General features: G+C 43.6%; 1 protein-coding gene across 5 annotated transcripts in view; it reads right to left on the reverse strand.

The window, feature by feature from the left end:
• FBXO11 (F-box protein 11) overlaps positions 1-14544 on the reverse strand; it is a 173464-nt gene that overhangs the window by 146909 nt on the left and 12011 nt on the right. The gene's annotated exons all lie outside the window — the stretch shown is intronic.

Here is a 14544-nt window from a genome sequence, read left to right on the forward strand (position 1 = left end):
TCTTTCCAATTGATAAGCAAATGCTTTTCTGATAATAGACTAGTCATTCACATCCCTACTTCCCACAGTTCCCATTGGCTAGGAATGTTGAATTGTGACAACTGAGAGCTGAGGGGAGCTATGCCTGTGGACAGTCAACATAACAAAATATCTCTGGGCCCTTCAGTGAATTATCCGGATAGGCCTTATGCCAAAAGGTTGCCAAACCCATGGTCCAAAAGGTGATCCAACTTTTTCAACATCAGGGCCAAAGTCTAATTTAAAAAGGTCACAATCAATACTTTGGGACAGATTCTTAGGCAGGCCAAAGGAAGGAGCCGCCCATCAGTCCCCTGATGGAAACTCCCCTAGCAGACACAGAGTGAGGACACTCATGTTCTACTCATTCCACCCCACAGCCGCCAATGCAGGTGACATGTCCAGAAATGAGAAGGGAAAATGGATGGAATTTGCTATACTCCAGCTATCTTCAATTGACATACTATCCCTAAGCCCTAAGGGGCCACTACCAGTGGTGCAGCTAGAGCAGGTATGGCCAACCTGAGCCTGAGAAGGAGCCACAGTTTACCAATGTACATTGCCAAAGAGCTACAGTAATTTGTGAGCAGTCCCCATCAGGTGCCTCCTCTCCCATCTCCAGCATCTTTTGCCCACCAGCTGTCCCACCGATCAGTACCTCCTCTTCCTTCTCCACACCTCCTGCCCACTGCAATCAGCTGTTTCATGGAACTCAGGAGGATCTGTGGGGGAGGGAAGGAGCAAGGGCGCATTACACTTGGAGAAGGAGGTGGAGCCATGAGTTGAGCACTGGAAATTTTGCACCTGTAGCTGCAGCCCCAGAGTCAGTGCCTGAGCAAGGAGCTGCATACTAACTTCAGAACAGCCACAGGTGGCTCCAGAGCCACAGGTTGGCCACCCCTGAGCTAAAACACCACTAAACTGTTCTAACATGACCTACAGCATGGAGCTCATTGGTTTATACAACTGTTTGCTGAACAGCAGTCACATATTGGAGATCAGGAAACTGGCTTCTGTCCCTAGCTAAAACTAAAGACTATACTAGACAGAAAAAGGATAAACAAAGCACGCTCTATCTGAAAAGCCTAAGGGGGGGAGAGAAGGGAAGTAGCTATGATTTAAACTTACCATGGCTTAAATCCTGGACTCTATTCCTGACATTGCCTGCAATGATCTTATATAACCTTAAATTGGAATATCTTTTCAGTTATGGAAAAAGTATAAACTACAACACTAACAAATACCATTTATCTTTAACCAATATCATATTAATCAACATAAGAGAAGCAAAGCAGATCCTTGAGCACTTGATATTTCTTGCAAAAAGAGTCTCAAGCAAGTCAGACAACCTAGTAAAAAGCTTTCAAGGGGTCTTTTGTTAACTCTGTTTTTTTTTCTGAATCCAATTTCCATCAAACAACCAAAAAAAAAAAAATTTTAAGAGCATTCCAAGTTTACCTAGTTACTTTTTAAAAAACACAAGGTTTAAAGCTTCTGTTAAGATTTAATAAGAAAATTTCACTAACTATGGGGTAGATACAAGCAACTCCATAAAAAGGCATAAAATGTAAAAAAAAGTTAGATCACCTACTGTACTATTAACTTAGTCAGCATGCCTAAATTTCCTATTAAATGTTCAGTCCTATTTTTATTAGCTATTGTATATTCTGAGGTATCCATTAACGTAATGGCAAATTTTGGCTCACTCTTCACTGTAGTTTTGCTTTAAAAATACAAATTTAAGTGTGGAGAAGGGGCTAGAAAGTAAACAAAAACAAAAAACCATTGTAGTTAACAATATTTACATTTAGTTCAATTAAATTTGGATGTTCAAACTTCATTTAGGACACTGAGTTGGAGGAGATGAGTTCCTACAATTGCTGTACTAAAAGTATTTCTGAAACGTGGTCACCATGGCTGCATGTGATGACCAGAGGCTTTTCTTGCAGCCAGTTTTCTGGGCTGTTGGGGGTAGGTAGAAATACCAGTTCCTCCCCCTCCCTGTTGCTCCTCGCTGTACTGCCTTCTGTTGGGGCCAGCAGCACAGGTTGGGCCCCAAACCCTTCTGGAGACACCTGGAGCACAACGCTGGAAGACTGTGCAGCTGGTGAGTTCACCATCTTCTGCAGGATGAACTTAGGCTTCAGCCCCAGGCTCCCACTACATGGCTTTGAGCTCCAGCCCCTCTTTCCCCCCATAATGCCTGCCCCAGCCACCACCAACTCACCCCTATTGCCCCTGGCTCCCCTTGCTTCCCCCTATCCATGGTTTAATTTGTCCTCAGCCTAGCTGGGTAAGTCTGCTGTGAGAAATGATGCTTGTATGTTTGCTAATAACGCTCTTCACAGCAGGCTTACGAGATAGCAATACTTACAATGATTTGGGCATACATGTGTATTTGTCTTTCCTAAAACTAATTTAAATATTTTAAGAAAAATAATGTTTAGAAAACCCCACGGCAACACATTTATTTACATCATGGTGGTTTTATCACAACAGAACCTTCTCAGATACTCATTGAGCACACAGAGATGTGGTTTTTTTTTTCAAATCACTTATAATCACTTAATTTGAAGTTAAAACAGACAATGGCAAATATCTATAACATAGTTAAATGTGTCAACAGATCATGAGGTGCTGCTGACTCTAGGGTATATTAACACATCAGCTAGAGGTGTGCATGCCAACATAGATATGGACATTCAGAAGCTTTTCTTAAGCCAGCACACTAAAAGCAGCAGTTTGTGCTAGCTGTGTCAGCATAGGCTAGCTACTTGAGTAGAAATCTACCCAAAACCTGGGAACATACTCAGGTGACCAGACCATGTTGATCCACAGGCTGCCAAAGCCACACTTATTTTTAGCATTCTTGCTTGAGCAGAACTAGCATATGTCCTGGGAAGCACCCTCCCAGCTGTCATTATACCTAGGAGACTGGGCAATGGTGGATAATGTATAAACCCATTCTCAACAGAGGCAATACACAGAATTACAAATCCCTTCTACTCCTAAACACCCAGATATAGGTCTCCTCTCCCTTCTTGTCCACTGGCCAAGGAATTGCACTCAATCCTGTTGAGGATCTAGCTATGTCACTCTACAACAGTCACTTCCACGATCAACTACAGTATAACTTTTTACTTGCAGATAAAAATAGAGGCAATTCATGAGTTCCAAATGAAGTGTCTCATTTATTAATTAAGAAAGACTGTTTGAAGCACACCATTTTAAAGGACCACAGGCTCCATGTTACGCTGCTGATTGAAAATGCCAAGTGGAGCCCAGGATCAGCTGGGGAGTCCCCAGCTGATCCTGGGTTCCATGGAAATGACGCACTGAGCCCAAGACAAGCTGGGGACTCCCCAACTGAGTCGCTCCAAGCGACGCTGCTGCTTTGAAATGCCCCCCTGGCATTTCAAAGGGGCTGCGCTGCACAGCTATTCCCTGGTTCAACTGTGTGCTGCCCCTTTGCATTTGCTTATCAGATAGTCTACTAGTCTTTAACATCCTTAACCAATACTACATCCATTTCAGGATCCTAGTTTTAATTTTCCAAGCTATCATGCATTTGACCTCTCCTCTCTATCCATGTCCCAAGATAGCAGATCTAATCAACAGGAACATTGGAGCTAGCAGGCAAAGTTTCTGCAGACAGAGCTTTTTCAGAGGTGAGACCATCCACTACAAGTCACGTTGATCATGGAAGATCTTACTATCTTCAGAGAAAAATCAAGTGGCAACTCTTTGCAAAGGTCGTTACACGACTATCCTCAACTCATATGCATGTGTTTCTTGAGGATAAATGAGATACTCTACTTGTTAAAAAAAAAAACATATATACACACTAAAAAGTAGAAGAACAGTAGAAAAAAGCAGTGTTCTGAAAAGCTATATGTTGGATTATTGCTATATGTACTTTGGTTGATGCCAACATAATTTGGTAATGAATACAGTAGAAATTTATTCTCAGCCTCTCCTGCTGTCTTTGTCTAGTAGGCAGGAAACAGTTTTCCTTGTCCAAATGTCAATTTTATTTGTAATGGACTTCTGTGCAATAAATTTCTTTTCCTCCAAGATTAGTAAGGACAACATATTGCATGTGCACAGCATACCACCTTTCAACTTACTGCCAACACTTGAAAAAAGTGTTTTCACAATTTTTTTTTGAAGTGCATAATCCTCAAAGGACTACAGTAAGAATATGCAAACCATGATGTTTTAATATGATGCTTGAATTACAAACAAAACTTATATTCACATTCACTTGCTCATGTTCAAATAACTGGGCAACCCTGAATTTTACTAAGCTTTCCAAAGAAAGTTATTGTTGATCTAAAAATAAACATGAAAAATTTGAGCAAAAGATAAGCTGAAAAAAGTGCCTCTTCAACCATAACTATAGGACCACTCTTGGGGCAGTCAATGAACCAGCTAGACTCAAGGCCAGTGTGAGAAAGAAAACAAAAATGTTTAAGTTAATATGGGAAAGTCCCCCTCCCCTGTTCACAAGAGACTATCATTGTTTAATCAGTTAAGTGCAGAATGGATAAAAAAATCAATTATTTAAAAAAAATTAAAATCATTTTTAATTTTTAAGCAATAAAATTACTAACATTTCTCATTAAAAACAAACACAACTAAATCTCATCACAAACATGCTAACCCTACACTTACAGTCTCATAAAAATGAATTAATGGCTCTAATCAGACCAGCCTAACTACCAACTCTTGCTTCTTGAAAGTTTTGGGCTTTCATATCTGACTGAAGTCAGATATGCAGACAGACATGGGCTGAATAGGATAAGTGTTGTTTTGTGCTTATGTGATGGTGGAGCTGGGCCAAGCAAGGCAGAGACTTTAGTTCACACACTTTCTTAAAGACAGAGATATAGGAAGGAATAAAGCACACTAGAAAAAAGCAGAGTGTTCTGAAAAGAAAAAGAGAAGGTATTATTCAGTAAACACACAGCTTCCTATATTTCCCCCACTCTTTTGTCACAGAGAAATTGTCATGACTTCTGGGTGTAAAAGAGATCCTATCCAGGAATATTTTGAAGAGATTCCTTCCCTAGGTAAAAAAGGAAAATGTGTCAAATATATGAAATGCAAGAAGACACAGGGTTTAGCTGAAAGAATAAAACACCATAAGGAAAACTGATTATTGGGAGAAAATTATATGGATGAAGATGTGTATATGTCTGAAGAATGTGAATCAACTGGTTAATAAGCTAAATAATTCACTTTCCAAGATTTCTTCAAGATTCTCTCTCTGCCTTTCAGTGTGTGATTTAACAGGTAAATTCCCCAAATTGTATGCTATGTTGGATGCTGGTAGAAAATAAAGTTTGGCTTAGTTAACTAATTAAACCAGTCATAAGAATGAGCTAAGTATACACTCTATCCCCCAAGCATATGATACAGGAAGCTGAAGAAAGAGAAATCTAGAGTTGCCAGCTGCCACTGGGTGTCCTTTTATTATTTTATATTACAAAATAGATGCCCACTCTTTTGGAACATCAAGGGCACAGACCATAATGGTGATGCCATAAGTCTAGTCCCTACTTTACTCATAACTAAACTTTCTCAAGGGAACCCCATCCTCATACTGTTGCTACACTTCAAAGGCAAAAGCACTGCATGGAGCCCAGGATCATCTGGGGACTCCTCTGCTGAACCTAGGCTCCATGCAGCACTGCTGCTTTGAAACACCGTGTGCAGCCTGGGAACACCCCAGTTGGTCCCAGGCTGCATGCAGCATTTCAAAGTGGAAGTGCCATGTGGAGCCTGGAGTCTGGCCCCAGGCTCCATGAGGTGCTGCCACTTTGAAGTACCCCTCCTCTTGCTGCCCCTGATAGAAGCAGCAAGGGGGATGCAGGGAAGTGACTAGTCAACAGGCTGATACGCATTTGCTTATCAGATAATTCACTAGTCTTTCACATCCCTACACTCAACTAAATTGCTTCTCTTCCCCTCCCCCCGCTGTCTCTGTATCAGAGGCAGCAAGGGTGAGGGGAGCAGGAGCTAGTGCTGGGGGAAGCCAGCTCAAAAACCAGTTCTCCACAGCACTGCCTCCGCAGGAGCGAGGGGAAGCAGAGGTGCGGCAGGGGGAAATGGTGCAAGCCAGGACTGAGCAGTCCCAGCTCACGCTGGGTACCAGACACTGTGCCTCTGCTTTTTAAATGTAGTGAGCGCCACCAGGCTCTTATTACATTTAAAAAGCAGAGCCACAGCAAACCCCCTTATCAACCAGTCAATAGAAATTCCACCAACTATTCAATTAGCTTCCTAACCGCTATTTAACTTTCCTACTGCAAATATGAAACATTCATTTAATATTTAGTTTAACTAAATATAACTGCAATTGGGTGTGTGTGTGATTTACTTCTTATCATTCCGAAGATACTACACTGCATCTGCAGCTTAACACATGTAAGGAGTATATTTTACTATTTCCTAAATTAATAAAAATCAAGTTACCTAAAAATGTATTTATAAATGCTGTAAAATGTTGCATTGAGCTGTAATTAATTTGTTTTAGTGATGAGATCTGCACCACTGTTTAATATATGAAGTAGTATCAGTGGGAAAACGGGAGGAAATCAATCCACCCTGCTTACATGTGGATATTTGGCAACGCAATGAGACATTTTCCATTACCTAGCTATTTAAGCAATACATGCTTTATTATTTAAAAAGCAGACCTCGAGAGGGTATGTTTCATCAACAGCTACTGAGATCTTTACATAAAAAGAAAATCACATTACACTTTCAAAAAAGCTTTAGCTAAATGTACAGTAATGGATAAGCAATTGTTCACCACCCTTGAAAACGGGAGCATACATATATTTACACGTTGCATTAGTCATGGGATTTTTTTTAAATGGGCATAAAAAAACCTGCTGACTTTTTATACTTTACCAGTAAGCACACACTAAAAGAAACTAATATGAAAATTTTGTTCATGTTGATAAAAATTCTTCCAAGATAATATGAAATAACCAACAATAACTCATGTATAGGATTCTAAAAATCTACTGAAAACCCTTCTCTCAATACACACACAAGATTTTATTAATGGAAATACAAACAATTAAATCATAGAATCATAGGACTGGAAGGAACATTCAGAGGTCATCTAGTTCAGTTCTCAGCACTCATGGCAGGACCAAGAACCATCTGGACCAGTGATTCTCAAATTGTGGTACGTGGATCACTAGTGGTCTGCAGCTGCCTTTACAGGTGGTCTGCAGCTTGAGCTCAGCACTCCTGTCCTCCCCCTGCGGTGGGGAGCTCGTGGTGGTGCTCCAGCCACACAGCTGCTACAAGTCTAAAGCACCAGCGCCAGCTTCCCGCTCGGAGGGCGTGTACGCATGTGCACGTGTGAGAGAAGACAGACCCACCTTTCCCTGCCAGACCAAACTTGTGGAGAAAGCGGCTCCATGTGTTGGCACTGCCCTCCCAGGCTGCAGGGGGAACGGCAGCACAGTGACATGCCATCTGGAGGCTTTCCCTGCTGCTCCCATTGGCCGGAGTTGCGGTCAATGGGAGCAGTGGGAGGCATGCCTAGGAACAGCAGGGGTGCAACCCAAGTAAGTGCCCCCCATGCCTAGACCTTATACCCCAATCTTCCTCATTCACCCTCCCCCACCAAGATCCCATACGCCCAAACTGCTCCTGAACCTTACATGGCCCCTATACCCTCCCTCTGGCCAAACACACTACCCCCAACCCACTCCTGCAACTACCATTGCTCCTACACCATCCCCTCCGGCCAGACACCTTATTCCAAGCCTGCTCCTATACCCCGCCTCCCACCCAGACCTTATACCTTCACCTACTCCTGTACACCACTTCCCACCCATATCCTGCACCCCTCCATTCCTCTCCCTGGCAGCCCTGAACCCCCCATTTTTTCTCAACCCCAGAGCTTGGGGTGGGGTCCACAAAATCCACTAAACCCCGAAACCTCAGAAATCTAGCCTATGGGAAGCCCTGAACCTCAATCCTCCCTGTCCCTCCCCCTAGGAGGATTTTTTTGTTTTTTAGGGGTTTTTTGCTTCTCACTTGTGTGGTCCCCAATTGATTTTTTCTGTGGGTCAGTGGTTCCCCACCCCTGCCATAAATAAAGAAAACATGGGAACCTTTTGTGTTGGACGTAAATTTATGTTTTACTTTCTTTAAAATAAAGTTTGATAAACTAACATAAGAAAGTTAAAGTTTTTAATCTGTTTAATATTTTAAAGTAATATTTCCCTTCTTACTGGTTAAATTAAACCGTTCTCCCTAGCTGCAGCACTAGCAAAATGGCTCTGGCATAACTATGTAATTAACTATGTAATTAATGGAAATGCAAGTTTCCATTAGCAATTAGGGGTCAACAGAAAGGTTTTCATTGAACTAGGTGGGCCATCGGCCAAAATGTTTGAGAACCATTGATCTAGACCAGGCATGTCCAAAGTCCAGCCCGCGGGCCAATTGCGGCCCGTGTTCCGGTTTAATACGGCCCCACAAGTAATTTGGCAATATCTATCTTTTATGGCCCCCAACGAATCCATATGTATTGAGATGAATACATTGTAAAATCTCAGTTAATGTCAGTTGGTCTAAATCAGTTATAAATATATTTGGATACAACATGTATACTTGGTGTTATGTTCCTGTTCATATTTTTTTAACTTAAAAGTTGACAGACAACCTTTATTACCAATAATATGTAATGTACTTTACAATGTTCCTGACATATATTTCAGCTTCCTGGATTTTTTTTTCATCTGGCCTTCAGATATGAAAGGCAGAGTGATTTAACACCTGTTTAGATTTGTCATCCATGTGACGAAATGAAAAGTATGCCATTTGCAATAAACTTTGCATAAAATAGTTAATTTGCATTTAATTTTAATGGTTCAAAGAATGTCAGGCAAAATGGTCGGCCCTCACGCTTGTTCACTTCATCAAATCTGGCCCTCTTTGAAAAAAGTTTGGGCACCTCTGATCTAGACTAAAAAGTGGTTAATTAGGTAACCATGTAACCATTAAAAATCTTAGCGGTTACATGTTGGAGGCTCTGCAATATAAATCTGTGCACTGGCTAGTCCCACTTCTGGGGAGCTGGCTGCACTGCAAGCTCTGCAGCATAAGCTCTCTCTCTCTCTCCTTGCTTTGCACGCACAGTCCTTGCAACCCATCTTCTGCCCCTGTCAGAAGAAAATTTACCAAAGTCACAGAGTGGTTTCCAACTATGTTGTGGAACTCTGCATATGATCTTCATTGCATGGCAGCTGCAAGAAAAGTGTCAGGAGCAAAACTGACCACTGTACATAGCTTTTATTGATGTAACTAAAGCCTTTGACTCAGTAAATTGCCATGCCCTTTGGACTGTACTTTCGAAGATTGGATGTCCTGAAAAATACAATTTCCTAAAGTTGCTTCATGACGACATGAAAACGACTGTTCTGAACAGCACTGGCTGTCAGAGTGAACCTTTCAAGGTACAAACAGGAGTCAAACGGGGCTGTATCATCGCTTCAAGCATGTTTGCAGTCTTTAGAGATGTAATTTTCTACCTAATTGCTGGGAAGCTCCCAGATGGCATTGAAATCATCTACAGAATGGATGGAAAGCTGTTTAGGCTTAGCAGGCTGAAAGTTAAGAGTAAGATTTCCACCACATCTATCATGGAACTTCAGTATGTGGAAGACAATGCAGTTTTTGCCCACTTTGAGAAAGATCTTCAAACTATCCTGCATTTGTTGCCAATGTTTACACAAGTCTTGGTCTCACCATTCACATCAAGAAGACCAAAGTGCTCCATCAGCCCTCTCCAAATGAGGTACCATATGCTCCATCTATTAAAATCAATGAAGAGGCACTGGAAAATGTCAATCATTTTCTCTACCTTGAAAGTTACCTTTCATCCAAGACAGATATTGATGTAGAAATCCATCATCATCTGAGCTGGGGCAGTGCAGTCTTTGCTAATTTATGGCCCAGGGTTTTTGAAGATCATGACATTCGAACAGATACCAAACTTCTTGTCTATCAAACCGTCATTCTCCCAACACTACTGTATGGGTTTGAAACCTGGACAACCTACAGACATCACAAATGCTGCCTCCAAAAGATCTTGAAGATCAAATGGGAATACAGGCACACTGACATCAGTGTTCTTGGAAGAGGCAAAGACCACCAGTATCAAGACAATGACCATCCATCAGCAACTCCACTGGACTGGTCACATTTGGGAGGCAATGGTCTGGCATCTGAACAAACAGGTCCTGTTTTCTCAGCTGAAAGATGGATACCATAAAATGGGAGGACAATGGAAGCGTTATAAGGACCTGCTAAAGGATAACTTAAAGAAGTGCAACACTGACATTGACACTTGCTCAGGATCATTCAAAATAGAGAGAAGTCCTACACCAGGGGTCAGCAACCTTTCAGAGGTGGAGTGCTGAGATTTGATTTATTCGTCTCTATGTACAGGTCTGAGTACCGGTGATACTTTTTAAAGTCAATAAAAGTGCTACTTACAAGCAGCTTCGTTAATAAACAAACATACAGATCTTACCTTTTAGTTTCAGAAGTGGCGCACCAAGATTTAACTTATTCACGGATCTGTGTGCCGGGGGAAAAAAGGGGGAGGGGAGGCAAGGGCAGGCTGGGTACAGGGACCTTATTTTCTGAACCAGCTGCAGCTAGGGAGAAAGGTTTAATTTAAACTATGAAACAAATTAAGCATTTTAACTTTCTCATGTTTGTTTCTTGGGTTGGGAATCACTGACCCACGGAAAAATCAGTTCAGGACCACACAAGTGAGAAGCAAAAAAAATTCCTGCAAAAACCCCCAACACTCACTGATGCGGCTTCAACTGAGACACCTCACTCTGGTGCCCTAGCCTCACCGGCTGAGGGGAAGGGGGGGGGGACCTGAGGTTCGGGGCTTCCCATAGACCAGATTTGCTTTTCTGGGGTTCCAGAGTTAGTGAATTTGATGGCCCTCCTTAGGCTCTGAGGTAAAGACAAAAATATGGGGTACAGTGTGCTAAACAGGGCTGTCAGAAAGTAAGATGGGATGGGGTGCAAGATCTGGGAGGGAGGTAGGGTGCAGAAGGGGGAGAAGTTGCAAGGTGTGGGTGGGAGATAGGGTGCAGAAGCAGGCTGGGAGTAGAGTGTCGGGCCAGGTGGAAGGAACAGGCGCAAGGGAGGGTGCAGTGTGTAGTAAGGATGGGCACTCCCACACAGCGCTGCCACTTTGAAATACCACTGCAGTGTTTCAAAGGAGCAGCGCCACACAACTGATCCCAGGCTTAGTGCCATATGGAGCCCAGGGTCCCTGAGGCACTGCCTCTTTGAAGTACCCCTATCTTCATGATAGAGGCAGCAAGGGGAGAGGGGGAGGGGCGGGAAGTGACTAGTCAGCTATCCTGAATAAGCATTTGCTTATCGGCTAGCCAATTAGTCAACTAATCCTTAAGATCCCTAGTGTGTAGCCAGGAGAGAGGGTGCAGGAGCAAGGTGGATGAAAGAGCAGGGTGGGATGTCTGGCCAGGAGAGAGGGTAAAGGAACAAGGGAGAGTATTGGAGCTAGCTGGGGGTGTCGGGTCTTGGAGGGGGTGGGGGGAGGGAAGTGAGGGATTGAGGTTGCAGGAAATGAGGAGGGACCTTACCTGGATTTGTGCCCCCTTGCAGCAACTGCCACACCCATGCTGTCCCGGTCGCCCCAGATGGAGGCCCCGCTGCTGGGGCCCACATGGTCTGGACCCAGCCCCATTGGCCCCACTGCCACTGTTGACACAGTCCGGGGCTGCCCCAGAGGTCTGCCACTGAGGTCTGTGGCCGGCCCCAGAGGCCTAGCTGCTGCAGCCCACATGTCCCAGGGCTGGCCCCAGAGGCTGGAGGTACTGATGCCACTGCCACACGGGTCATGGGTCGGTCCTGGAGTACGTGGCTGCGGCAACGGTACCTCGGGGTGCCAGCCCCAAACCGCACCTCCAGCCTCCAGGGCCGGCCCCTGACCTCAAGATTGCAGCAGCGGTGCCTCTGGTCCCAGCCAAGGCACTGCTGAGGAACCTCAGTCCCAGCATTGCCTCCTCCCACTGCAGCCTAACCTGCTGCAGGGAGGAGGGAGCGTTTCCAGCAGCTGAGCAGGGGAAGAGATGCAGGGCTGAATTCCCTCCCACGTGCTGCTGAAAACTGGCTTGTATGCCATAAATGCCATAGGTTGCCAACCCTTGTCATAGACAATGGCTCCCTGCATTTTGAACTTGACCATTGACAAACTGAGGAGAAGAGGCGACTAGGTTCTAGTCATGGTCAACAGCCTCCTGCTGTCCCTGGAAACATCTGTCCTCACTAGAATAGAACTTGTGGTTCAAAGATGGACCTTATCAGCCACCTGAGGGCACACAACTACCATGGAAAATGATCATACACAGCAACAAGTGATTGCCATTATCAGGGCTTGACAAATCGCTGCTTCTACTCACCCGTGCGGGGCTGGCGAGTAGATTTCGCCGACGTTTGTCAAGCCCTGGCCATTATCATACTTTTGAAGCTGGCACCTGCCTGCTTCGCTGCTCCTGGTGAGCCAGCAGCTGCCCCAAGCTGCTGCCCCAATACAGAGCTAGCAGTGTGGTGACAGCTGGCTCCCTGGAGCAAGGCAAGGACCAGCATATAACTATTATGGTAATAGACAAGCTTATGCTTATCGGTTAACCATTTAAACAGTTACACTCTTATATCCCTAATCTAGACCATCCCTTGCTTGTGTTTGTAAAATTTCCATATTGGAAATTATAAGAGCAGGTTAGACAATCTCCCATAGGCAATTTATTCCAGGCCTTGACCACCTGAAGTTCTTCCTAATGTCCAACCTAAATATCTCTGCTGCAACTTAAGCTCATTCATTGCTTTTTGTCCTGTCCTCAGAAGTAAAGGAGAATTTTCTCTCTCTCTCCTCCACGTAACAACCTTTTATATACCTGAAAAGTTATGTTCCAGTCTTCTCTTTTCCACACTAAACAAAGCCAGTTTTTCAAGCTTGCCTCATAAGTCATATTTTCTAAACCTTCAATCATTGTTTTGCTCTTCTCTGGACTTTCCTAAATTTGTTCAAATCTTTCCTAAAATGCAGACTCCAGAATTGGATACAATACTCCAGTTGAGGCCTAATCAGCACAGAGTACAGCAGAAGATGTTACACTGTTGACTCAAATTTAGCTTGTAGTCCACAATGGCCCCCTGCATCTCTTGCTGCAGTACTCCTTCTTAGGCAGTTATGCACATACAAAATGGGAATGGCTGATTGTTCCTTCCTAAATTAAGTACTTTGCATTTGTTATGATTGAATTTCATCCTATTAAATTTCAAACCATTTCTCCAAATCCTTTTGAATTCTAATCTCTCTCCGGAACTCTTGAAACCTCTCCCAGCTTTCTATCAGTCACAAATTTGTAAGTGTACTTTCTATGCAATTATTAAATCAGTGGTGAAGATATTGAACAGAATAGGACCCGGAACTAGTGGAACCCCACTTGTTATGTCCTTCCAACATGACTGTGAACCATTGATAACTTCTGAGAACAGTTTTCCAACCAACTTTTACATCCCCACTACTGTAAGATGGGAAATGACTACCTAGGAAGAACTGCAGCAAGAGATTAGGGCAGTCAAAGCTGGTATGACACAATTTGTTCTTGACAAATCCATGACAACTGTTATTTATCATCTTATTTTCCAGCGGCTTGCAAATTCCTATAGAATGCACTTTATCAGAAACCTGCTCCCCCTCCACCCCCCCCCCCCCCAATAAAAAAGACAGGCTTTTATTCCAAGAACTTTAAAAAACACTCTATGGCATTTCTGGATGAAAGGGAGAAGTGAATTCTTAAGTCGAGGATTATCCAATAAAAGAATGTCCTAGCTCCAATTTCCAGCCACTCAAGGCCACAGACTAGGAGTAAAACACCTCAATCATTACAGTACACAAAGGCAGTTTCCAAAGTGAAGACCCAAATCATTTAGTACCAATAGGTCAATTAACACCTCTGAGTTCTTCCAGAACCAACCCTGAAATACAGACTTCAGCTAACAGCTGCAACCTGCTTCCGATAACAAGCACTTCTGATTAGTTTGCACCTGCACTAGGGATGTTAACCTGAACTGTGCCCAGGCTCATTGGTTAACCCTCTGATACAGAGTCAGCGGGAGGATGGGCAGGTTGCGTGTAACAAAGGCAGGTGGGGGAGCTAGCTTTCAAGCCATCTCCCCATACATACTTGCTCCTGGAGCCACCTCCCCTCCTCCATGCACTTCTTCCTTTGATACAGAGGCTGGGAGATGGAGGCAGGTGGGAGCTGGTGCTGGCATAGAGTCAGCTTAAAAAGCAGGCTCCACTCAAGCACCAACTCTCTCATTTCTCCCCTCTGTGTGTAAATGTGTAGCCGCTGAAAAATGTCAGTGGCTACACATTTACATAAATACATGCATTTTTACATCCCTACAATGCACCATTATGGCTTTTGAGCG

This window comes from Pelodiscus sinensis, chromosome 3, assembly GCF_052426305.1.
Source record: "Pelodiscus sinensis isolate ZL-2025 chromosome 3, ASM5242630v1, whole genome shotgun sequence".
NCBI classification, from domain to species: domain Eukaryota; kingdom Metazoa; phylum Chordata; order Testudines; family Trionychidae; genus Pelodiscus; species Pelodiscus sinensis.